Source organism: Bidens hawaiensis, unplaced genomic scaffold (assembly GCF_021521415.1).
Source record: "Bidens hawaiensis isolate Kalapana, Puna unplaced genomic scaffold, B.hawaiensis_p1.1 tig00016461_1, whole genome shotgun sequence".
NCBI classification, from domain to species: Eukaryota; Viridiplantae; Streptophyta; class Magnoliopsida; order Asterales; family Asteraceae; genus Bidens; species Bidens hawaiensis.
In genome coordinates this window covers 215,826-241,824 of record NW_027492509.1, presented here as the reverse complement: position 1 = coordinate 241,824, position 25,999 = coordinate 215,826, and the positions used below count along the sequence as shown (strand labels likewise).

Here is a 25,999-nt window from a genome sequence, read left to right as displayed (position 1 = left end):
GTTCGCGATAGACCATACGTCTGATCAGACTCGGGTACCAATCCCAGCTAACGTCGTCGTCGTACATGCCTCCAGATAGGCGATACCTCTTCGGTGCAGGGGCTTCTAGTTCTGGGACTACTCGCGGTGGCGATGAGGTAGGTAACTGCGGTTCCTTTCCATGAGCATGAGTCATCTGGTCAGATGATGATGATGGTAGCGTCGACATCCTTACAGGTAAGTCGTGTACACGCGCGTATGAGTGAAGGAGGTAAAGAGATAAGGTAACGAGAAACTAAGCAAAGTATATATATGCAGTGCGTATCATTATAACTAATGGGTCGTTGCAGTTATAGTCTAGTATGCATGCAATTTCTAGTTCGCTATAACCAATGGCTCTGATAGCAATCTGTCACACCCTCAAATCCACTAACGGAGTTTTACCGTCAGAGGGTGTGAACTAACAGGATCAGAATCATTAGTTATAATCAAACCATAAATAAAGTTTTCAATCCACGAAAACATTTAAGTGTAAATAAATGCGGAAGCGTAAAACCTTTAACCAAAAGTTGCGTCACGCAGGACGACTTAAAAACCCAAATAATAATGGTTTAAAACAAGTTTGCATAAGCAATAACGTTCAAAGTAATGCATGATCCTATACCGCGCGCCCGCCTCGGCTACCTGAGAATGACATACTAAAAGTGTCAACACGGGGTTGGTGAGTTCACAAGTGTATATACAATAAAGCGTTTGCGTTTACATTTTGCGTTTAGCGTTTAACGTTTATCGTTTTGCGTTTAGCGTTTTGCGTTTAGCGTTTTGCGTTACCAGATAGTGTTAAATCAATTATATATCTATAGGTAACAAGCCTATAAAGCAAGTATTACTAAGTGTTCGACACCGAAGCTGACTGTTTATCATGTGCCTTGCCACCAGGTCAATCCCGACCATGGTAATGTGTTAGCCAAAATTACACCCACTCGACCTCCAGTCGAGCTTAGCGTTGGGTGGGGTTTTTCAAACCCAGTAGTACTACTCAACAGTGACTCGCTATTATCCAATACTAAACGGTTCGATGTGTGAAGGACTTCAGTTGTTTCGTTTGCCACTTAGCCTTTACAAGTGATATATAATCTAATAACAAAATCTAAAAGCGTTTCGGAGTATGTATTCTCCCCCAAGTGAAAAACGTTTAAAAGAGTAAAAGGGGAAACGTGAAACTCACTGTTTGCGAAGAATTCCAAAAACGAGTAAACCAAAGGATGCGCGTCACAGAAAAATCCTCACTAGCGTTCTAAAACAACAAATGAGATTTTCTAAGTGTTGGAACTATTATCGAGTCTCTAGACTCGGCACATAATACCTATGCATAAAATTCGTTTCGTGTTTCGTTTGTGAATTGTGTGTGTCTCAACAAACACATTCATGATACGTTACATGTGTGAACAACTACTTACATATCATGTATTAATATTGTACATTACTAGCAATTATTCCCCGCAAGGGCAATTTGGTCAAAACATAACAATTATCTAGTACTTAGCACGTTTCATGTATTTTCACAAAGTTCAGCAGCTAGTTTCATCAAGACAGAATTCTACTTGAAATATTACTCTATTCAACAGATCATAGCATCTCAATTAATTCACCAAAAATCGTCACAAAAGCATACATGAGTTAAGTTTCCATAACATCTTTTATTGTATTTTTATTCCTCATAGATTTCTCACAGTGATCAAAACATTACAGAAAACTCACAGCAGTCAAAATCATGCGCAACAGAATGTTATTTGTTATTCCCGTTAAATGAAAAATCCAACTAATGCAAGACCAATTGGGTTAGGTTATTAACTCAACAAGTTAGCTTCCAGAAGTGGAACCAACCCATTTGGTCTTGTAGTTCATGAGATATGATAATTACAAAACAACCTAACAGCAGGTCTCACAATTCAGATTTGCACTTCAGTTTTGTAAAATAATAAAAGTTAACTCTTACTCGTCCAAAAATTACAATTTTGGACTTTATAGAAACTAGACTCAACATAGTACCCTGTAGGGTTAACAACCTCGACCAATTTCCACATTAACAATTAGCTACAGTTGTCTAAACATAACTTACAATCTGTCCGGTACCAGTTTTGACCTTTAGTCACATTTAAATCGTTTGAGCAACCAAAACACCTCCAAATTAGGCGTGGTTGGGTTTTCTGGAAACTAGACTCAGAGTACTACCTTTTAGACTCATAAATAGCTCAGTTTGATTTTATATTTAACAAGTTACATGTCATTCAAGTTTAACAATCTCTGCTGTCAAAACTCAGCAAGCACAAACAATTGTCTAACATGCATCCTAAGCATACGACATAACTCCAACATGCAATAAACATCATTAATCATAAAAATCAGTAGTAACCCTCTAGGGTTTACAAGTAATCAATGATTTAACATTCTTTCACCGTTCAAAATCACATATGATCATCAAAATTAATAACTAACGCATAATCAATCATCAAGCATAACATCAAACCCTAGTTCATCTTACTCATCAATTTCATGACTTAGGGTTTTGGATTAACCCATTCAAGATCAAAATTAAACGTATAGAATACATAGGATAGTTGTTTATACCTTCCTAATACCTTAATCTTCAACCAAACTTGAAAAATCTTGTGTGTATGTGTGTGTATGATTGACGGCAGCCAAGAGAGCAAGGGGGGGCGATCGGGTTAGAGAAGGAGAAAGAGAGTTAGGGTTTTGGTTATTATTAAATAATAGCATGTTACATCAAGGCCCTCAACTTCTAATTATTACCTTTCTAGCCTAAAGTAACTTGTTTGCATCTTGAGTTAACGTTTTAAACAATATTATCAAATAACACATAAGCCTAACACATAATTATCACATAATTATTGTTTGGATGTTTTTCGTTTATTCACTAATGATTTGCGTCAACTCGTTTGCGTTTCGGTGCAATCCCGAAAGACTACACATGTAGTAATTGTCAAGCGTCATTTAAAACCCTAGTTTAAATGTAATGAGATGTGCGTTATAGATCCAGTGATCTTAAGTTTGAATTGACGGAGTTTGGATTAACGGAGTTAACCTGAAATTGACGAGTGTCACAGAGGCTTGGATTCACCTGAAAATACATTTTAACTTGATAAGTAGTTATTTTAACTATATTATACGATAGAAGTTGCAGTTTTTAGAGATTATTTGATGCTAAAAAGATGTATATTTTTATATACATCAACCCATAACATACATACTTTCTTTAATTATTCATACATATTCATATATTGTACGTATATCTATCATACACATTCAACTATCATAAACATACCTCCCTTGTTGGCACGTGCAATATCCGAAGATCGTTCACGTACCGACAAACTTTCATTCACATTTAAGATATACATACATAACATATAAACCACATAAGGCATACACTTACCAGTTAAGGTAAGTGTATTAACTATAACATCGAGTATGCACACAGCCCGAAAACATAACAAGGAAATGGGGCTAGAAACTCACCTGAAGTCGATTACGTTCACCGTTTATGGTAATCCCTTTCTTGAGCTGTGCACGGCTAACTGTATAATATGTACGTGTATCAATTAACTATTGCTACTCATATCGTATTTCTATCTTTATATAACCCACAACGAACGGGGGTCCGGGGGGAGCGCCCCTAGCAGCGGGGTTCTAGGGGCGGCAGCTAGCGTGGTCCAAGGGGCAGAGCCCCTGGCTGGGGTTAAGCTGCCAGGCGAGCTTGGAAAAATTTTATTTTCATTAACTGTCTTAACACATTTTTCATTAACATTTTGAGTTATTTTCTAAATTGGGCTTATTTGTTTTAAATTAGATATGGGCTTTGCATTAAGCGGACCTATCTATGTCAGGCCCAACTATCCACTAGTTGGCCCAATTGGGTTCGGGCCCAAGGTCAAACAGAAACAGGGTGGCCGAGAACTCAAGACAGAGAACCATTGTGTTGACCGAGAACCCAAGTTTGACCAAGAACCCTTGACCGAAAACTATGGTCTGACCGAGAACTCAGGTTTGACCGAGAACTCAGGTTTGACCGAAATCCCATATTGGCCGAGAACCCCCAGTCTTGGCCGAGATCCCCCAGTTTTGGTGTGTTCAGCTAATCTTCCATTTTAATCATTCTTACCCAGCTCTGTTAGCTGTTTTATGGCTCATAACCAGAATTTTAACTACCTTTTCTACTCATACTAACCATTTTACACCCGTCACTATTTCATCACCTAGATCTAACTCGTTTTTAGACATAAAGCTTGGACCTTTAAGCATAAAAACGTTCTTTAACTAGATCTAGGGTTTTCTTGATGAACCGTATATATTTACTAGTTCTTTATGCTCATTAAACATCAAGTTTGCATTTTTATGAAGCATTTAGACCCGATATACTCTAGGGTTAAGTTTCATGGCAAACCGTTCATAAAAATGTAACCTTTAATCGTAAAGAACATACCTTTGACGTTCTCTAAGGTCACGGCTAGCTTGATACGTGAACTTGTAGCTTGTATATAACGTGTATACCAAAGATCTATCAATAAAAGGCTTGATTTGATCTCGGATCCTCTTTTCCTCTCACGGCCGTAAATGGCAAGGTGTGTTTGTGTGTTTAAGGTGTACGGAGAATAAGATGGATAAGATGGATGGAAATGGAAAGATTTAGGATTTAAGGGGTATTTATACTCCCTTAAACCCATGAACCTAAGGCTTATCTTTCCTTTTTAGTCCATGATTAATTCCATTTAATTAGACTATTTATCTATCCTCCTATTATTGTTATTTTATTTACCATCTTAAGTAAACTTGTCCACCATAAAAGATAATATATAAAATATTATTTATTGAAATTTTGGGATGTTACAACAATCCCTGTAATACGGGGGATAAAAACTAGTTCTTACATAAAGTGACAACTAATAATAACAAAAATTGTGTTTTATTTCTACTTTGTATAAGAGTTTCGTATTATTATTATTATTATTATTATTATTATTATTATTTTGTTGAATTTTTGTGGTGGTGTTTTGCACTGCATTTTTTATGATGATATTTTTGTACTTGATTTGTGTTGTATTTTGAGAATACAAAAGGTTTAGAGTATAAGGTTTAGGACTAAAATATTTTTTAATCACAATTTAAAAATTAACACGTATCATCTCCAAAATCCTTCTTAGCTTGTTAGGCTATGCGTAGTGGAGGGGCTATAAATTGGACGAATTGCAACACGTGGCGCCTAGTCAACAAATGGTAGAAATTTGTTTTTTGGGTGTAATAATATTATAGGCTAATACACACACACATGTATATATATATATATACTAAACACAAACACAAAATCGCCTGACAAATAATTGCCCCCCCCCCCCCCGGTGCCCCTCTTATCGCCTCCATTCGCACAAACTCATCACCCACTACGGGTAGCCTCAGTCAAAACATACCTTTTTTATTATCTCTAATAGAGTAAAGATTAATTTCACATTTTTTAAATCAGTTTTTACATAAAGTAAAAAAAATTATTTCTTATAACAATTTCAGTTAAGCTATTATTATTATTATCATTTATTATTATTATTATTATTATTATTATTATTATTTACTAGACTTTTAGGGTTGTTGGATTCAAATATTTAATTCTACCTCTAGTCATTAACTGTATTGGTTTTAAAACCTTAAGTTTAATCTAATTTAACTATATCTATTTTAAACTTAAGTATAATATATAATATAAACTAGTTTTGTAATCGTCACGTTGCGAGGTTACATTAGCAGGTGCTCAATTGAGATGCTAACCAACTAAACATAAAAATTAAGTCAGAATAAATAGCTTATGTTGTGACACAAAATGGCATTGCCACATGGCCCAACGAGAGATCTGCGTTGTCACTGATAGAAGCCGATTCGAGATGGCTAATCTCCCAAGATAGTGACCCTTTGAGCGGGTTAGACTCCAAAGAAATAGAGAGAACAAGACATTTAATTTACTTCAATATTCTTCTTAATTCCCAATTGTAAATGTACGGTATTTAAAACAAGAAACAAGGAACAAACTACCACTAACATGAAAGTAGGATATAATGTAAACATGGACTATTGCATGCACTAAACTAAAGCAACGTGGGCATGAGGATCAAACGTGGGTATGGGATCATTAGCGGTACGTATCAGTCACCAACAATGTTTTCTAATATATATAGCTAGGTAACAAAATTCATTGCGCAGCTATGGTCGCGCAGTTCCCCGAATTCAAAAAATTAATCTTTGAGCCCCCCCCCCCCAAAAAAAAATTATAATCAAAGCGACACAAAAAATTAATCTTTGAGCCCTCCAAACAAATTTGTAAACGCCCAGAGTAATAGTAAAGCTTATGATAAAAAAAGAAACAATGTATTTGAAACGACATTTATGCGGTCAGTACCCGGGTGTTGCGTCGGTAGGTCGACGCGAATTCGGCCGGTTTTCGGTTATACTCGTTAGAGCACGAAAACTAAAAATACAAACTTGTATAGCTTATAATATAAAAACAATAACATACTTAAAAATGATGTTTATTATGTCGATAAAACACGGATGTTGCGTCTACAAACGGATAAGAATTGTTACTCCTAATATTATTATTATTATTATTATTAAGGGTAGTTTAGTCATTTTACATGAATTATACTGAATAATTTAACAGCATTAATAGATAAGAATTAAGAACCACCGTAGTTACAAAATTCATATATCTAGACCGCATTAGTAATAAGTTTATAATAACTATAACTCTATTAAAATCAAATTTTGTAATTGTTAAAACTTACAACTAACAAATACTCTTTCAAATCCCACATTTAACCATATTAGGAAGCAACTCATACACTGAATAATAATCACCAACTACCCTAAAACCATCCATCATAACCTTATATACATAAACATCAGGAACAACACCATTTAAAAACATCATCCTAAAAACATACTTAGCTTCATTTATCAAACCTCTTTTACACAACCTATTAACAACACAACTGTAATCTCTAACCGTCGCGTCAAATCCCATCTCAACCATCTCACGAAAAACCGTCACACCCCGGTCCACGTCACCCTTCACACAATGCGCCTTAACAATCGTCATGTACGCACTTTTCTTTAATCCAAAATTATTTTCTCGTAAATACATATACAACTTATCCGCATCATGTAAATCACCATATACACATAACCCGTTAATAATAATATTATACGTAACCGCATCTGGTGTTACCTCACGCGACACCATCTCATCGTGTAACTCAAAAGCTCGTTTAAAGTTACGCGCTTTGCAAAAGCGTTGTATCAGAATATTATACGAAACCTCATCGGGATATAAACCGAGTGAGATCATATTATCAAGAACCAACAAAGATTCTTGCAGCTTCCACTGCTTACAAAAACTTTTTATTATTACCGTATACGTGACGTGATTCGGTTCTACGCCACTCGCTTCCATTTCCCGCATCAAATCAAACATTTGTTTATCGTTTCCATTTTCACATAAAAAGTTCATGAGAGTCGTGTACGTTATAACCGTTGGTTCTAAACCATAAACCCTAATGTCGTTAAACAACTTCATAGCCTTAGTTAACTCTCCAGCTATATAGAAACCGTATATTAACGAATTAAACGTGACAATAGTCGAATCGATACCTTTCTCCACGATCTGATTATACAACTTTACGGTTTCGTGTATCATACCGAGTTTTGAATACTTATCGATCATAATATTATAAAGAACAATGTCTCGGTTACCGTCACGACTCGTTAACATATCAAAGTACATTCTCGCCTCGGATAACGAGCCTCGCCCGCATAGGCCCAATAAAATGGCCCGTTGAGAAATAATATTGGGCAAAACTCGTTTCGTGCGCATTTCCATGTACACGCTAATCGCCCTCTTAACGTCACCCTCGTTTGCATAGCCCATGAATAATAATCGAGTACATAACGTCATCCGGTTTTAACCCGACTAGTTCCATCTCATAAACCAAAAGCAAAGCTTCATCGACCCGCCCGATTTTACATAAACTACTTACCAAAACACTATACGTGATGTAACTCAACTGATAACCGTTAGAAAGCATCTCGTCACGCAAATCGAGGCTTTCATCGACTTTGCCAGCCTGGCAATTCCCGCATATTAATAACGTATACGTCACACTATTAGGGTTTAAGTTCAACTCTTTTGTTAGCATCTGTTGAATCGACTTTAACGCCCCGTTAATCTTACCGAGTACACGAAAGCCTTTGGAAATCGTGTTGTATGTTGTTGAATCAGGCTCGACTCCATGTTTATCCATGTCATATGTTAACATTAACGCGTCTTCAATCGAGCCCGCTAAACATAAACCGTTAATGAGAATATTATAACTATACGCATCCGGATGCACTCCAAATTTCAACATTAAACTGAAAATCGATTGAGCGACATCTACATATCCCATTTTGGAGAAACTTGACATGACAGTGTTAAAAGACGCGACGTGATCGGTTTCGTTAAGAAGAGTTACCGCTTCTTTCAATAAAGATTGCTTACACAAACCATCTACAAGAATGGATTTTGTTTGGTTGCTTTCATGGATTTTATTTTCTTTGATGTCGTTGTACACGTCCCACATGATATCTGAGTGCCTTAAGTTGTATAATAAACTGTTGTATGTCATTATTGAAGGTTGAATATTTAAATCTTTCATCTTGGCGATAACGAAAAGGGCGTCGTGTACCATTTCAGATCTAGAGTATGCAAATGCTAACATGTCCCAAACAATATTATTGTTTTTCCAATGTTTAAAGTTAACTGAAAGTAGATCACAAAGAGAAGGCCCGGAACCAGAACCTGTTAGAAAAAATAAATAAATTTAAATGTAAATTACCATGCATAAGGATATCATGTACAAACTTGGTTTTATAAAGCGCGGGATGTGCTTAATAAATTAAGCTCTATATACGGTTTAATATATAAATAGTCTAAATGTATAACCTAAAACACTATATGCAGAACGTCCTAAAGCACAAAATATTTCCGCATACAAGAGGCGCATCTCAAGCCCATTTGACGTGTGCCTCACGCGCCTCACTGAGTCAGAAGCGGACCAGCTTGCGCATGAGGTAGCCTAGGGGCGATTTTTTTAAACGGTCCTGTTTTCTGTACACCATCCCCAAAAGTGTCTACGAGCAGCATGATGTCAAATGGGTCATGTGCAGGCAAAAAATGTCACACGACCCATATAGCTTTTGTTTTTGCTCACATCAGTCATTTCTTTATTGGTAAAAAACCATACGGCCTGTATGATTATCAAAACGACCCCTTTGACCACTTTTTGCCCTACTATACAGCTCGTATAACTTGACTCTAATACAAGTATACAACCCATATAATCTTTTCAACCTATCATACGACCCACGTGCCTATCAAAAATGACCCGTTTGAGAACTTGCCGCCCTGTTATACAGCCCGTATGATCTGGCCCTCATGCGACCTATATGATCTTTTTCACTACGGCCTGCATGATTATCGAAACGACCCCTTTGACCACCTTTCGCCCTACCAAACAGGCTCGTATAATTTGGCTTTAGTACAACCCATACAATCTTTTCACCCTATCATACGACCCGTGTGACTATAAAAAATGACCTGTTTGACAACCTTCGGCCCTGTCAACATCCCGCATGACATGACCCTTATACAACCCGCATGACCTCTTTCACCCTATCATACGACCCGGTCGACTATCAAAACAGCCCGTTTGACCAATTTCGCATACCATACGCATCGTAAGCACATCATATAAAAAACAAATCTTTAAACACTAATTATTCACCAACTACTAAAAAAGACACCATAAACGAATAATACCTTCTTCTCGCAGCATCTGCATAAAACTCGATCGCAGCAGCTTAATCCGCCGCTGACCCGCCAACACATGCGCAATCACAAACTGCAAAACCCAAGAATGCTTAAACCCATACTCATTCTTCAACAAATCCGGATCACCCACTTGCAAACACTCAATAAATTCATCAACTTGATCCAATTTCAAATAATGAAGATTTTCAATTACCGTTTTGAACCGGGTCTTCAACTCGTCTGATTTCAACCCGGGTTTGCACAATTGGGTAAAACTTGATGTGGGTTTAGGTTCGATTTGAACAGATTTGGCGGGAATTTGTGATACGGGTTTGGTTGAAATTAGGGTTTTGGGGTTTAATGGTGATTGACGGAGGAGTGAACGGCGGATGCAATTGAGCATGAATTGATGTGGGTTGAATCGAATGGGTGTGGTTTTGGTGTCAATTGCATTACTGATTGTGAGAATTTGTGGTAAGATGAAGATTAGGGTTTTAGGGTTTTAGAAGGGGTTATGAATTGGGGAGAAAGATTGAGGTTTTGACTTTTGATTAAAAGTCAACAACTCTTTTTTTGACCCAAAACTAAAATGAAAATATTTTTTTTTTCATCTAACATATACCATTTGAGGGTTAAAATATGCATTAGACATGTAAGATGGATTTAGAAGTAGATTAACCATTGAAAAAAACATGCTTAATAAATAAGTTGGGTTTGATTTGAGCTATCTGATACATGTATAGATCATATTTGGGTTGTACTGAATTTAAAGTGTAGAATAGAGTGGTTATATAAAATCTCTATAAGAGTGAATTAATGAAATAAGGGATATATGATTCTTAGGTTTATCCTAACAACACGTTTATGAACCATTAACTCCTTTATAACTTTATTACAATATTTCTATAAATCGTCTAGTCGTTTATGATCCGGTATACTTGTGTATATGTTGAACTATCTATAACTTGTCAAATTGTTTTGAACTGTCGTTGATAAACATGTTAAACGAGTCGTGTCAAGATTACATGATTTTGTATGTGCTTTTGTTATTGTTGATATCTTTGAGACCGGTATTCCGGTAATCAAATAGACAATTTTAGGTTAGTTAGTTTTCATCTAAACATGATAACATCACAACTCATCACTCTTTATATTTAAAAAGTATCAATAAACTAGACCATCATACACCTACTATCAGAAGATCCTTAAGGGTGTATGTAGTGGGTGGGCAATTTTGGACGCCAATTTGGGTTTGGGGGTGAGAGTACCGAGCCGGTGGGCGACAAGGGGGGGCGACAAGAAGTTGTCGCCGGATGGAGAGATGATGATGATGATGATGACGTAGCGATTTTGGGGTGAGAACACCCCCCCCCCCCCCCCCCCGGGCTAAAAGTCGGCCATTTTTGCCACGTGTTAAAAAACGCTTTATTTTGTAGCCCCTGCACTACCAATAGCCTAAGAGTTTATGTTTTTTAAAGAATAAATTGTTATGAAAAAAAGGTTATTCTTTTGGTGATATATTTAGGGTTTTTTTTTTCTATTTTCAAGGGATCCATAAATGTTCAGTTACAAATTGGTTGATTGTTGTCTTGTTGATATTTGATGGACGATGGTCCTCTCATTATCTGGAGTTTATAAAACAAACATGTGGTGTGGGTTTGCCAACTTCACCTGGGCCCAATTGTCCATGTCTTAACCATAAGCCATGTGTGGTTAGGACCAACTTGGGCTTCCTGTGTCTGATTGTCTTGTGTTATGTCTTACTGTCTTAGTAACCAAGAACTTAATTATCTCATGTTTGGAGGCATGATCTTGAACTTCTTTTATATAATAGATTATTATTGTTTAAGGTTTGGAAATTTTTACATATCAATGATTATTATTTGAATATATCTATATTGCTAATTTACTATATTAGATCTTTTGTACCTCTCACAAAAAAAAAAAGAAAGAAACATACAAAATCAAACTAATTTTTTATACGGTATTACTTAAAATTGTGCCTAGCGATTGCTATTTTCAAAAAACGAAAAAATATTTAAGGACAGATAAGTGCAGTGTCTAAAACATGAAAGGTGTATCAGTCCGTATATAGTCATCCATAAAACTCGATTGGTAAATTTTGGCTTAGTTTTATCGATTATGGGTCACTTATTTGCCTTTTCTACCCACTTTGGAAACAGTTCATTTAAACAATTTGAAAAGCTAATCAATAGCAGTGAGTAAAAACTATCTAAAATTGTACAGAAGTAGGTGTTACAATAAAGAGTTTTAGTCATGATAATAGAATTTTTAAATGCTATAAATTGATTCATATACTCGCAAGAAAACATTATAATCATTAAAGGTATAGTAAATAACACATTTGGTCTTTGTGTTAAGTAAATATTTCACTTTTTGCTCCATTTTTGTAAAAATTACCCTTTTAGTCACAACTGTTTGTTAATACCTAAACACTTATAAGCCCCTGTCAAAATAAGCTTATTCTATGATTTTACTTATAGTTATTTTTATTGCTGTAACTTTAAATGTCATTAAAAAATTAGTTTATATTATTTAGTTCGTTAAGTCTAAGCATCATAATTTTTTCCCCACTTGGTGGGCAAGTGAATTCTTAAGGTCACCACTGAATGTTCGTTTTCTCTAGCATTTTAAAAAAGAAAAAAAATGTAAATGTTGTATTTAAAACATGAAATACGTATTTTAATTTTAAAGTTATAAAATATATTTTATATATGTAGTTCGATGACCTAATTGCCGGTTCAAAGGTTAATATAGTCGAGTTGGCCCCTACCCCCCTTAGACATTTTTTATGAGTTAGCATTTCTTTATATGAAAATAACGAGTTGCATGTGAGTTGTATTTATGCATAGACCACTGAGAATGACACTTTCATATCTAAATAATTAAATGGTCCATCCAAAGTTTTCATTTGGATAAAACTCATAAATCTCACATGAGCAATGTACGTGTGTTTGTGTGAATAACTAGAACTAGAGACCAGAGTGAATGACCATAACATTCAAAGTTGTATTTACAGGGATAGTGCTAGAAACTACCATTGTCAGTTAGCCGTTTTAATACATATTTCATTAGAATTGCGTCAGATTTTGACAGGAATTTCACATGTGAAATTCTTGAAACTAAAAATTCTAATAAATTCGGCCCTAGCCAGGGACTCTGTCTCTTAGACCCGACTTTGAGGGACGGTGCCCACCTTGGACCCCCATTTCTTAGAGGCTTCGCCCTTAACAACCAATGAGGTTATAATACCGATTATCATAATAAAGTATTAAACTCAAAACAAAGCTTGCACACACACGTCCTAGCATGTTTAATAAATATTATGATTCACATTGATCAACAATTTAATCTAATTAAACTAATATATATCAAAAAGACGCTTTGTTATTAATGTTAGTTTTTTAACGACATTAATGTTAGCATTACCATCAACTGGTAAATTAACTTCCTTCAAACCACCACTATGATTTCGTTCTCTATTCAACCATGGGAACAACAGTTTGGTTTTTGTCAATTTCGTTTGCGTTTGATAAACAACAATTTGATGTTTTATAACTAAAATCCAAACCCGAAAAGAAAAATAAACAACTCGTCTATCCTAACGTGGCTTTTGCTAACATGAAGGGTTGGGTACGAGCATCATAATCATATCAGGACCATAATGATATAAGAAAGAAAACAACATTACTGAAGTGGCATAACATTGAAGTATTGAACAATGAACATAGTACCCCACACTATGTGTTTATGTCATTTTCAGTCCCTCGTATCACTTTCGCTTCATTTCTAAGCCAAACCCCACCTGACTAAAGTGAAACCCGACTAACCTGAAACAACTCGCACTAGCTAAAATCCAAACACATGTCGATTAAAGACTTAAGTCTTGAAGATTAGACTGCCACCCAATAAAACATACCACTTTGGTCAAATTAAGAACACCTAATTACATGATCATGATGATTATGATGTGATGTTTAGTTTTATATGAGTGATGAGGGACCATGCTAGTTGTTATATAACATATGTTTTTATCCACCATCCAACGTCTACTTGACTGTATATGATCACTAGACCCACCAACCACTTTCGTGTTTACTTTGTTACATATTTTTTTATTTTGTTTTAATCGAATTAATTAATGTGTGTTTTTGTTTTATTTTGTTTTAATCGAGTTAATTAATGTGTATCGGTTAATTAATCCGAAATAAGACGACGATATAACTAACAAACTTATAAACGAAAATGCTAATGTCGTAATCGTTATTGATGACTTATGTTAACTAAGCATATGAATATGATATGATTAATATGATTATAACAGATTAGTATGTTATAAAAAATATGGTAGAATAAAAGTATGGTCACTTTTTTAATTCATTGTTTAGTATTAAACATATGGATATTTATCACTAAAGTTTTGCAAGACAAAATGTCATTGTTGACAACATGATGGTGAATAGTGATAAGTCAATTAAGTTTTATACAGATATGTTTAGATCATGATTTTCCAAACAAAAGTAATGATGTGGCAAAGAAAGAACATGTATTGTTCAAGCTTTAGGATTGGAGCCTTTTCATCTAGGCACATAGATTTTAGTGTTTTCAAACATGATGGAAAAAACTAGTGCTAATTGTTGCTGTTTTTTTAATAATATATAAAAATATAAGTAGTATTGTTACAACTTACAACAATAATAATAATTAGGATTTGTTTATTTGCTACTTAGAAATCTGAATATATGATTAAAAAAAGTTTACCTAATAGTAGTTAAACTTTCTTTAGTGCTCTATTAAATTTGCTTAAATTTTTTCCTAACTATAAATCTATTTAAATTTTTATCATTGCTCTATTGTTGTAAAAACAATAACAATACTTAGTTGTTTGTGATTATTCTTTCAAATCTATAATATATAAAAACGAAAACATAAAAATCTTATGTGTCGCGATGTGGTCGCTCCCCCTTTTTTTGGAGTCACCAGATTTGCTTGATTTTTAAATGGAGGCTTCTCATGCATTTGACCCGAATTAATGGGTATGGGTCTTACCAAACCCAGATATTCCTTAAACGGGTTATAACATCTCATTAAATTAAAAATTATTCTCACCAAATTATTGATGTAAAAATCCTATAAAATAGGATATACTAAAAATTAATATCTTATTTATTTTAAAAAAGATATAAATATATTATTTAAATTAAAAAACCAATTTTATAGTAAAAAAAATAAACGGGTCTTAGGTCTCATCAAACTATAATTATATTATTAACTTTCATAAATATTATTTATAATTAAAAAACTAATTTTATAGTAAAATAAATAAACGGCTTTGGGTCTCATCAAAACCATATAGCTTTTAAATCGGGTTATAAAATATCATTTATTTGTGAAACAATTTATCACCAAACCATAAGTATATTAGTAACTTTCATACAATAAAAAAATATAAACTCAAAAAATAAATAAATATTAGAACAAATAATATAAAACAACCCCCGTAATACGGGGGATAAAAACTAGTTTAACATATAATAGTGAACAAAAACTACACTAAATATGATAATTGTGTTTTACAATTACTATATCGAAGTCAACTTGAAAAAATAATCCATAAATAATAACAATTTTTCATATATGTATACATTTTTATTTAAGTTGTTTTAACTTATGTTTAGGTGATTTTAAAGAAGAAATAAAACTTTAGACATGTAACGATTTCCATCAAAACTCAGATAATTGGCTTTACATTAGTTAGGTGACCTAATCCCTAATGAACATGTCACGTGATAACTGATAAGGTTGACTTGAAATATATAGACCATTACACTTCTTGTGTAACTAAAAGACATAAAAAGGTAAATTTAATTATAATTTACTATAAAACGATTACAATAGAGTAGTATGCAAACGGACAACAAGTTGCGCCGCAACCCCCTTTTGAATAGCAAAGTCAATCCTGTTAAAAACGAAGTTTTGTGACCTAGAAGCTGAAGAGGTTCCGTGTACGACGCGCTGAACCCTACTCAAAAATTTCACAGCCTCTGGGGCCAGGAAACCAAATGTATCAAAGGCAAATGGTAGAAAGACATGTTGATTATCTAAACAAGCTTTCTCGTGTTTAACAACTTTGCCCGATTCAGCCTTCAACGCAGCCTGACCCACAACAAACCCACGGTCCCTGAGCCCAACAAGAGGAGACACTCCTGTAAGATCCACGCAGGCGTGTTTCCCCCCTGTCCACCCGAACACAAGAATATCAGCTGGTCGTAAAGTGGACCTCCCTTCAAGAGGATCCGTGAGAAAGTTAATAGGGGCCTCCTTTTTAGCAGAAATCCCTGCCCGTTTAAGAACATCACACAAAACATCCCTAATCAAATCATGTCTGTATTTAAAGCCAGACAATTCTTTGCAATGCACCGCATGGTCACCAAAAGAATCCAAACAGACCTTGCAACAAATTGGGCAAGGTTCATCAGTCGGGAACATAGGGATCATTAACCGGTACTTAAGGATAGCCCGATACTCCAAACCCGACATACGTTGGCCTAATCCTTCAATGGGGATGGCCGTTAGAAAATCCTGAGCCCGAGGAGCCCGAAGGCATTCAAACACCGCCTTTTGGCGAGGGGATAGATCAAACTTCACTTCTAAACTCTTGACGATTCCACTAAATAAGGTACTCGTCACAACATGTTGAGCTTTAGGGGGCGGTGTCCTTATTAGAGAACCCGCTAAGATCAAAATTTGGAAGTGAAGTACGTAAACGATCCATCGCACACCCATAATCAGAGTCCAACCCATAAATATCACAACCCCGAAGAATATGGTCTTGCAAACACCACGACTGTGCTCTCGAAGCCACAAAAGCATATGTAGATACATCATCGGCTGAACAGAGACCCAAACCCCCATAACGGGTCGGAAGTGATGCCAACCTCCATTGGAGATCCCCAAAGAACGGACCTCCACAAACCACGATGTCCTCAATCGTCCTTCGAAGACCATTAGTTCATAACTAACATATTGATTGTTAACCATTTTAGTATTCCCGATTAGTAATTCACATGACGTATAACAATTCATAACATAATACATTTTAATGTTAATTACTAGCTAATATCCGACTAATATTGTTTCTAACACAATAATATTGTCCGCTTGACTTATGATTAACTTATTTCCCGTCTAGAATGGGTGTGTATGTATCTCTTAGGATAAGATGAACGTAACATCACGACCATCATTAAGTTTAGACTTATTCTTCTGTTGTATGCTCCAAAATCAAAGGGTCCGAATGTACGGATTGGATCACCATTTTACCCTACGAAACATAGGGTCATCATCATATATAACAAAATCTAATTCTAACCGACTAATGTCAAGTAAAGATATCTCTCATCCTAGCCTGAATAGCCAAAGTATTAAATGGAGTAAACTGTGATTTTCGTCCATGTGATTTGTTCAAATCTGGGGTTTTAGTCCAATAGTTTTAAATTTGCGATTTTCGTCCATATGGTTTTATTTTACTTGCAATTAAACATGAATTCACTAACCCCCTTAAGTCTGGTCGTTAAACCTATCAGTGTGCCCCTCACGTGAGGGACATTTTTGTCCATTTTCTTCCAAAATAGAACCCAGCCCCTCACGTAAGGGGCCTGTGAATTAGGACTGAGGTTATTTTGGGAGTAAAAAGACAAAACTGTCTCTCACGTGAGGTGCACGCTGATGGGTTTAACGACCAGACTTAACGGAGTTAGTGAATTCGGGTTTAATTGCAAGTAAAATGAAACCACAGGGACGAAAATCACAAATTTAAAACTATTGGACTAAAACCGCATATTTTGACAAACCATATGGACGAAAATCACAGTTTACTCTATTAAATGACTCCAACTATATCACCACCTCACTATAGATACAACTCAAGCGACTAGGTTTAACACTGACTCGTCTATTAATTGAACTCAACTACCAATCCTTATTCTTATGTCAAAACCTGATCATAGACATAATCTCCTGCAACGAGGCTAAGTGCTCTATATCTTCAAAGATGTACGAAGCTCGTATATGATCAATGTATTAACAACTTACAAGTTATAACCGAGTCTTGTAACTTTTTAAAAGTGTCATGTTAGTCAGATGAATTACATAACATCAAATCCGTATTTGCGAATCTCTCCATCTCCATGTTATCGATCTAGATGTTGGCCAAGTGTTGCAATATATAAAGAACGTCTTGTCAAATAAGTAACATGGAAACATAATATTTTGTTCGGTTGTTTCTTTTTAGGTGCCAAAGAATACCCATGCAAGGCCCCATGCAATAATCATGTTAGGTTTCTCTTTACTCTTTACAGCTGACCATTATATCACATACAGAATATTAGGTTTATGTACATTTATGATTTACATATCCTCACTCACACACACTTATACTTTAACAAAAATGATAATTCATTTATGGTTTTATAATGTTACTCGAACCATATGCTCCAGTACAATATCTTGTCAAATCTTAAAGCTAACATGTTTCTTTTATGTGTTGCTTCTTTAAAGTTTAGACACTTGTACCTCATGCTCCCACACACTTTGACACTTTGTACTTCAACCGATAAAGCAACTAATTTTATTCAAATGGTTAAAAAGAAAAGTAAAAAAAAATCATTTTCCAATGTTTGTCTTACTTTTGCTAAGACTTGATAAAAAAAATAATAATTAACTCATGATATATGTGATTTTAACACTTTGCTTATACGTTTTACTTTTCTTTCACGTATTATTATGCATACTAGGATACTAACTCGTGTTACACACAGGTAAAAAAATATTTTAAACTTTATATATATGTAGATATCATAAGAATTATTTATCTTGTTCTCTGCAAAACCATAAGATGTAAAAAAAATTGTATAAATGGTGAAATGAGAAATTGTTATGCAAATAATTGAATTACTAAAATAATAGTCATACTAAAAAAGGGAACATAAAATCAGTTATAAATAATTAATTGTGATCAAAACCGGTTATATAAATCATTTGAAAGGAAATAGTTGGTTATGATTATATAAAACAATAATTAGTGAGGTTATGATTCTATAAAGTATTAATTAGTGAATTATGTGACAATTCTATAGATGGAAACCAGATAACTTGGAAGTCTATGTGGATATGCTAGTTGAAGGCTATATAAATGTCTTGTATTGTTTTAATAGTATATAGTAAGATTTCCATTTTATAGATACATATTTAAAGACAAAGCTATATTATGCATATTTTCATTTTATAGATATATTTAACGAGACAACTATTAAATACTTGAACATGGGCTGTATACCTTTTCAACCAGCATTTGCTATTTTAGGAATTAAATTTGAAAAGTGGGTATATAAACAATTACTCTAATGTATTATGTATGGGAGGTTTGTTAGTGATGATAATGATACTAAACATGTGAGTCACTAAATAAATATACGAGGTCTATTCAAAGCATATAGTCAATCTATTCAAAGCAATCGTTGTTCATAGTATGTTCGTACTTTTGGATCAGCTAACTATTGGTGATAGTTTTGGCGTTGTCGCCTCGTTATGATAAGGGTTGCGGAAATCCCAAAATGTAATAAATTAGAATGAAGAAAACGGTGATCAAAAGAAGAGAGATTACCTGACATGTCAAAGCTTAAAAATTCACCAATTGAATAGAGCGACAATGATTTTAGAATTATAAGGATGGATTGCAGATCCTTGAAAATAAACTTGTCTATATATTGTTTTCGTTTCAGTTTTTTTTTACGAAATTCAATTCGGTAAAATCAAGGAAACCTAATTCATACAAATCTGGCTATGGATTTTCCTATTTGTACACCGTATTAACATTTAGCACAATATTGCATTGGCATTGTACAATTCTTGATCGTTTTACATGTTTTCGTGATAGTGGCTCATGGTGGAAAGAAAACAAATACGACCTTAGGGTAGACTCGTACAGACACCTAGTAAAACGCTTAATTTTCGTCTTTTCCACTTTGATTTTCCTCTTTTGTAAAATGCAATAGATTTAAGTCGTGCGGTGCTACCAAAGTTGTAATAGTTGTTAACATCACTTGCTAATAACACTTTATGAGTATTCTTAACTTTACGTAAGATGATAATGTTTAAACAAGACGTTTAACGCCATGTTAAAGGAAAGATTTGATGGAATCGATGGGATTATAAGGATGGTGATATGTATAAATAGGAATAAGATGTTTTGTCATATTTCATTTCATTCAATCAATGATGACAAACATTATATCAACAATAAGTACAAAATTCACTTAATATTCGTTTTGATCGAAAACTTACAGAACAGATACATGACTAGAAGATAAATAATCACATCTAGACTCATTATTTTCACTAATAAAATGACTAATAATTTTTTTAATTAAAAAATTAGATTGTTAACTTCATTTATTAGATATCATAATAATTCAAGTACTTATTTTCTTCTGGAATATTGGATTTTAAAAATTCCAACTAAATGCAATTAGCCGATAATAATCTCAATTGAGTTTATTGTCATTGGTTGTCCCAAATTTAAAAAATCCCCCCTCAGTGATCCCAAGTTAAAAAGAACTTGACAGCGTTATATATATATTTTTTTTCGAATTTCAAACTAACGCGTTAGGGCTTTTGACCGGAAGGAGGATACGAGTCGATTGTCAAAACAATGCTCCGCGAAACAATGTTTCAATTCGAGTGTTTAACTTCCAATTAACAAAAATTACGTCGTTTGGATCACCGTTACGAGTTAATTTTTACATCAATCGACTCACACCCTACTTTCGATCAAAAACTTTAAAATATTAGTTGATATTCAGGAAAAAAAATATAACACTGTTTAGTCTTTTTTAATGAGGGACCACCGAGAGCAAACTTTTAAATTTTGGAACCACTAATGGCAATAAACTCAATAGAAATTATTATCAGTCAATCGCATTCAGTTGAGATTATTAAAATCCAATATCCCTTCTCCTATCAATTTAGGTTTGAGGGGTCAAACATGGCCCGTCCAGAAACATAGGGACGCAAATCAGAATTCTATCCTTGTTCTATAAAAACCTTATATATTTATGAAAACAAAATAAAGAAACATTCTTTTTCATAACTAAAATCACGACACAAATTCCAAATGTATACATTGTACACAACTATTTTAACACTTTTTCTCTCTTTTTTTCATATAACACTACAACTTATTATTTATAAAACAAGTCCACAAGGACTAAATTAAATAAATAAAAAAAACAACCTAAAACAGTAAATCCTAAACCAACACTACACCTGCAAGTCAACCTATGAAAACCAAACTCAAAACACAACCCATAAACACCATCATCATCCTATGACCTTAAAACCGGCACGAAGTGCCTAACCTTTGTCTCTGTCTCTGGACCACAACGCCCTTGCGTTCCACTAAAGCCCGGTCCAACAACCCTACAAACGTGTCTAAAAACAAACCCCATTCGTCCTCGGTCATATCCGCCACCTTCACAAAACTAGCACTCGCTGGTAGCTGCTCGGATGCACTCCTGTGCCCGGCTGATGAGTCACCGAGACTTAAGTTTTTCTTCAACGGTACCGATGGTAGCTTTTCTAGTATTATAGGAAACGTGTAGTCTTCGTTCTCGTCGTGTTCGTCTTCTTCTTCGAGTTTCGAAAGTGGGTTTCTCCCGGGTCCAAACTGAAACGGAAGGATCGGGTCAGACTCGCCACAATCGATTTTGAACTGAAGCCCGTCTTCGTGGGCCCCGGTTTTAGGCGATAACACGAACATTTCTCGTTCGGCTACCACCTTTCTAGCTTCCATGCACAAAACCTCGAGCTCGCTCGGTTCCTCCTCACTGCGCCTAAACTCACGGGTCATCATCTCACCGATCTCGGCTAGACACAAACCGTAACTCGCAGCTTCTTTAAGGAAAACGGTGCACAGGGTTAGAACACGTAGACACGCTTCACGGATCATAGGAAGTTCGGTTCTTAGCATATCCACGTCACGATACGGGTCGAGCGCGTTAATGTAGTCGAGTTCATCGTCCGAGAACGGTATCGAAGCTTGTGGCCAATGGATCCACTCGAAGTACGGGTCCTCTAGACTCTCGGGTAAACAAAGACCGTGGTCAATGGGTATGAGTTCGACTTGTTGACCGAATTTCCCGTCATCTTTGACCTTTCTAACGAGCAGATTTCCCGCGTGGCGGTCCGTGTTCAAAATCCGAATATCTAGTATCCCGATACGATGAACGGCAGCCACCGGGAAACTCGAGGTCCCGTGATCACTCGCATCGAAATCGTGTGGGATAAACTGTTGGAACGAAGCAATCTTGCAAACGTGTTTCGTTTTTCTATCTTGTTTAATATTGTTAACATTGAATATAGAGTGAGTGATCTTAACAAGCGCGGTTGGGGGTACATTAGCAAAATGATCATAATCAAGAAGATAAGCCGAAACTTCACGGTAACCCGTTTCACCGACCCGAACCGATCGTTTCAACCCGGGTTGACCGAGCGTCTTCCCGACAAACCCTTTCGGGTTGTTAGGCGCAAACGGCTCTTCATCCGTCGGTTTCACAATCGCGACACTCTCACCGTCACTATTCCTAAAATAATACGCACCACCGAGCCCGCCGTTGACCCGGACCGGGTCAACTCCGGATTTTATCGCCATCACGACCTCGTTAACGAGCTCTTTCATTCTCGAAAAGTTACCCGACTGGCACAAGATCTCAATCGGCCCGCTTCGGTCCCGGTTTTGAACATCTCGACCCGAAGGGGATAAACACGGGGTCGACGAGCTTCGATGCATAAAACTCCTCGTTAACAGAAGCGGGGAATCGGGTCGAATCGCGCTAAGATCGTTTTTCAAAACCATATCTCCAAACGTTAACATACTTTCCTCGATCGGGACATTAAGCGCGATCTGTAGCCGTCGTTTAACCATATGCGCGTTATCGTTTCGATCCAAATCCATACCCAAAACGCACCCGTTTTCAGTTTGGACAAAAACCCGTCTGCTCCCGGTCGGTTTCCTGTCATTCCCATGATACTCCCGACCCATCGGGGTTTTTAAAACCGACACAGCCATTTGTGTTTGAACCGGGCTGTCTAAGTTACTAGACATGAACCACTGAACCAGAGTCAAACCCGGAAGCTGGTTACAGAGTATTAATATTGTCCGGTGCTGTCACATACACAATCATCAAACCTGAAAACTGATATGATTTCATACACCAGCCATGTGATCCAATCTAATCCGTTCGATTCCCGTTAATCTGTACAGACAAAAACACAATCAGAAACAGCTATGTGATCCGTGTTGTAAAAATCCCGATTAGACGTCGATTAAATTCAAATCAGGCCCTAAAATAGGTCTGAATCGGTCAAAATTGATCGAAATCGGTCAAAATCTTTGGAGTATTTTAAATATTATAAAGTATACATAAAATTTTGTGTAAAAATATATTTTTTAAAAAATACATATAATTCCAATCCGATTAATTCCATATTAACCACTGACATGTATCCACCGCCCGACTAGCTTCCAGCGAGTTTTACAATACCCGGATCGAAATCGGTCAAAATCTTTAAAGTATTTGAAAAATTATAAAGTATACATAAAATTTTGTGCAAAAATGTAAATTTTTAATTTTAATTAAATATAAAATTCTAATCCGATTAACTGCTAACAGGTATCCACCGCCCGACAAGTTTTACAACACCGGGATAGGAATCGGTCAAAATCTTTGAAAAAAATTATAAAGTATACATAAAATTTTGTGCAAAAATATAATTTTTAAAAATTAAATATAAAATTCTAATCCGATTAACTGCTAAACGGGTATCCACAGCCCGACTAACGTCTAGCGAGTTTTACAAGTTACAACACCCGGGTCAAATTTGCCCCAATTTGTTCTGAAACAGAGTTATTCAAAATTTCAAATCAAATCAATTAAACCCTAAACCCCCAAAATTAACCAACTAATTCATCAAATTAATCAACAAATTCGTGTTTTCATAACGAATCAAGTATCGATATTCAAGAAAACTACGAAACGGGTCATGAAACTCACCCGGATAACCAGATCTGACGGAACTAGAGCCCAATCGGATCCACTGATCAAGATCCGGATACCATGAGAGAAAACCCAATTAAAAAAAGGGTTTTGTTAATCGACGATCGAATTAAAAAACCCTTTTTTGGTTCTTGGTATTATTGTGTTATGGGTGAGTTGACTCACTCACTGAGTCTTGTTCTCTCTCTAAATATGATTGTGAGTGAACGTATCTGTTATATAGAGGTGAAGAAGAAGAAGACAGTCAAGGGTAATAAAAAATAACTGAATTTTTAGTTTAATATTTAAGTTCATAAGTTATTATTTTGACAAAAAAATTAAAAAATGATGGATAAAATATCTTTATTTTTTTAATAGTTTACTTTAACGTGGATGGATAAATGGATAATAACTTTTTTAGAGGTAATTTTCAGACACGATATGAAAGTAGATGTGAAGAAACACTAATCGACCCCGGGCAGATTACGGATAATCTGGGGGTTAAATAGATGTTTCCCACGAGGGTTAGGTCCGGCAAAGATGGTTCTTCTGATAACCTGCAAAATAGACACCGTGAGCTCGTCACTGAGAAGGGGGGTACCTCCTTGTGACCACCCTCCGGCGTGAGAATCAGACTAGATTGCTCTCGAATATAAATGTATATTAAGAGATTGCTAGAGTAGATATCAGGTAATATATCAAGATGTGAGATGAGAAGATGTAAGATACCAGATGATGTAATGTGTCCCTACCATTCTAAGGTGTTGAAGTATTTATAGCCGAAGGTAGGTTTCCAAGCAGGTACAGCCGGCTGAATAGTGTTCCTGTTCTGCCAACTGTGGGCTACGCACATGCCATGCTGGTGGCTGGTGGGTAGGCAGCGGCTGATAGTGACCAGGCCGGCTGTGTACTATTCCTGTTCCACCAACTGCAGGCTATGCACGTCCTCCGACAGGTTGGTGAGTAGGCAGCGGCTAATAGTGACATACAGTACAAGAGCGTGCTGCTCGTCATACTGTTGTCAGTGAGCTGTCGTATCTTTGGTTAGATCTTTTGTCCATACCTCGTCAGGTACAGTACAAAAGATCCTCCAGTATCGTACGGACTGGCTTATTTGTGCGGGAGTGTTCCCGGCTTTGTGCGGGAGTGTTCCCGGCTTGCTCATCTCCTCTTCAGGTGACTACTGAATTATTTAAGAGTTAAGTGCCTTGTGCGTGTAGCCTTGCTGCGCAGGTAGCTTTCCCTGATGGCTTGTATCCGCAGCTGCGGGAACAGGCGGAGTACTTCACCATTGGGAGGCTTTTCCTGCGGGAACAGCTTGCGTACTGCGCGTAAGGACGTCACGTCTCAGAGCATGGTGGGTCCTGCAGGCCCAGTTGGTTTCTGCGCAGACGTCCCTCTTCTAGGGGTTGCGAGTTTAGCCTTTGCGCAGACGTCCCTGTTGAAGGTGAGTCTTGCGGGTTCAACTGCGCAGACGTCCTTTGATGTGAGTCTTGCGGGTCCAACTGGGCTCTGCTGGGACCTACCTCTTCAAGTCCCCTCAGTCCAATGTTCTTCTCATGAATTGTTAATGAGGTGAACTTTTGGACTTAAGCAAAGGGTTTTGAAAAGGGTTGAGTTTTAAGGTTTTCCATGGGGATTCTTCCCGCGGAAGTCATAATGTCACGCAGAAATTCCCGACTTTTCTGCTTGATCTTTGGGTATGATGCGGGTAGGTCTGTAACCTCCTCGCAAGTCAGGAGCGTTGAGTTCCACTTGTATAGATTCTCCATGAGGTTTTGGTAGTTTTGAACATAGTGATCAATTATGTTTAAACAACCAATTCCCTCTTGGAGCTTCAAACAATCTTGTTCTCGATGTTCCCGCTATGCGGAGATGTTATTTCCGTTTCCGCAAGCATGGCCCAGAAGATCCTTCTTGGTTTCAATCCCCTGCGGAGTGCTAGGTATGTGAAGGGTTTTGCCTTGACACTGTACCCGCACTCGTCTTATAGTTA

The 25,999-nt window shown here is 36.1% G+C and overlaps 2 pseudogenes across 2 annotated transcripts; both read right to left on the bottom strand.

The window, feature by feature from the left end:
- Window positions 1–6,805: 6,805 nt before the first annotated feature.
- LOC143551564 (uncharacterized) lies at window positions 6,806–10,408 on the bottom strand (annotated as a pseudogene). Its single transcript, XR_013138526.1, has 2 exons — window positions 9,899–10,408; window positions 6,806–8,878 (listed from the first exon to the last, which is right to left on the bottom strand). The product of XR_013138526.1 is annotated as an uncharacterized LOC143551564 (transcript).
- A 10,680-nt stretch (window positions 10,409–21,088) lies between these two features.
- On the bottom strand, window positions 21,089–24,235 carry LOC143551562 (phosphatidylinositol 4-kinase gamma 7 pseudogene; annotated as a pseudogene). Its single transcript, XR_013138525.1, has 2 exons — window positions 24,022–24,235; window positions 21,089–23,223 (listed from the first exon to the last, which is right to left on the bottom strand). The product of XR_013138525.1 is annotated as a phosphatidylinositol 4-kinase gamma 7 pseudogene (transcript).
- Window positions 24,236–25,999: the final 1,764 nt, after the last annotated feature.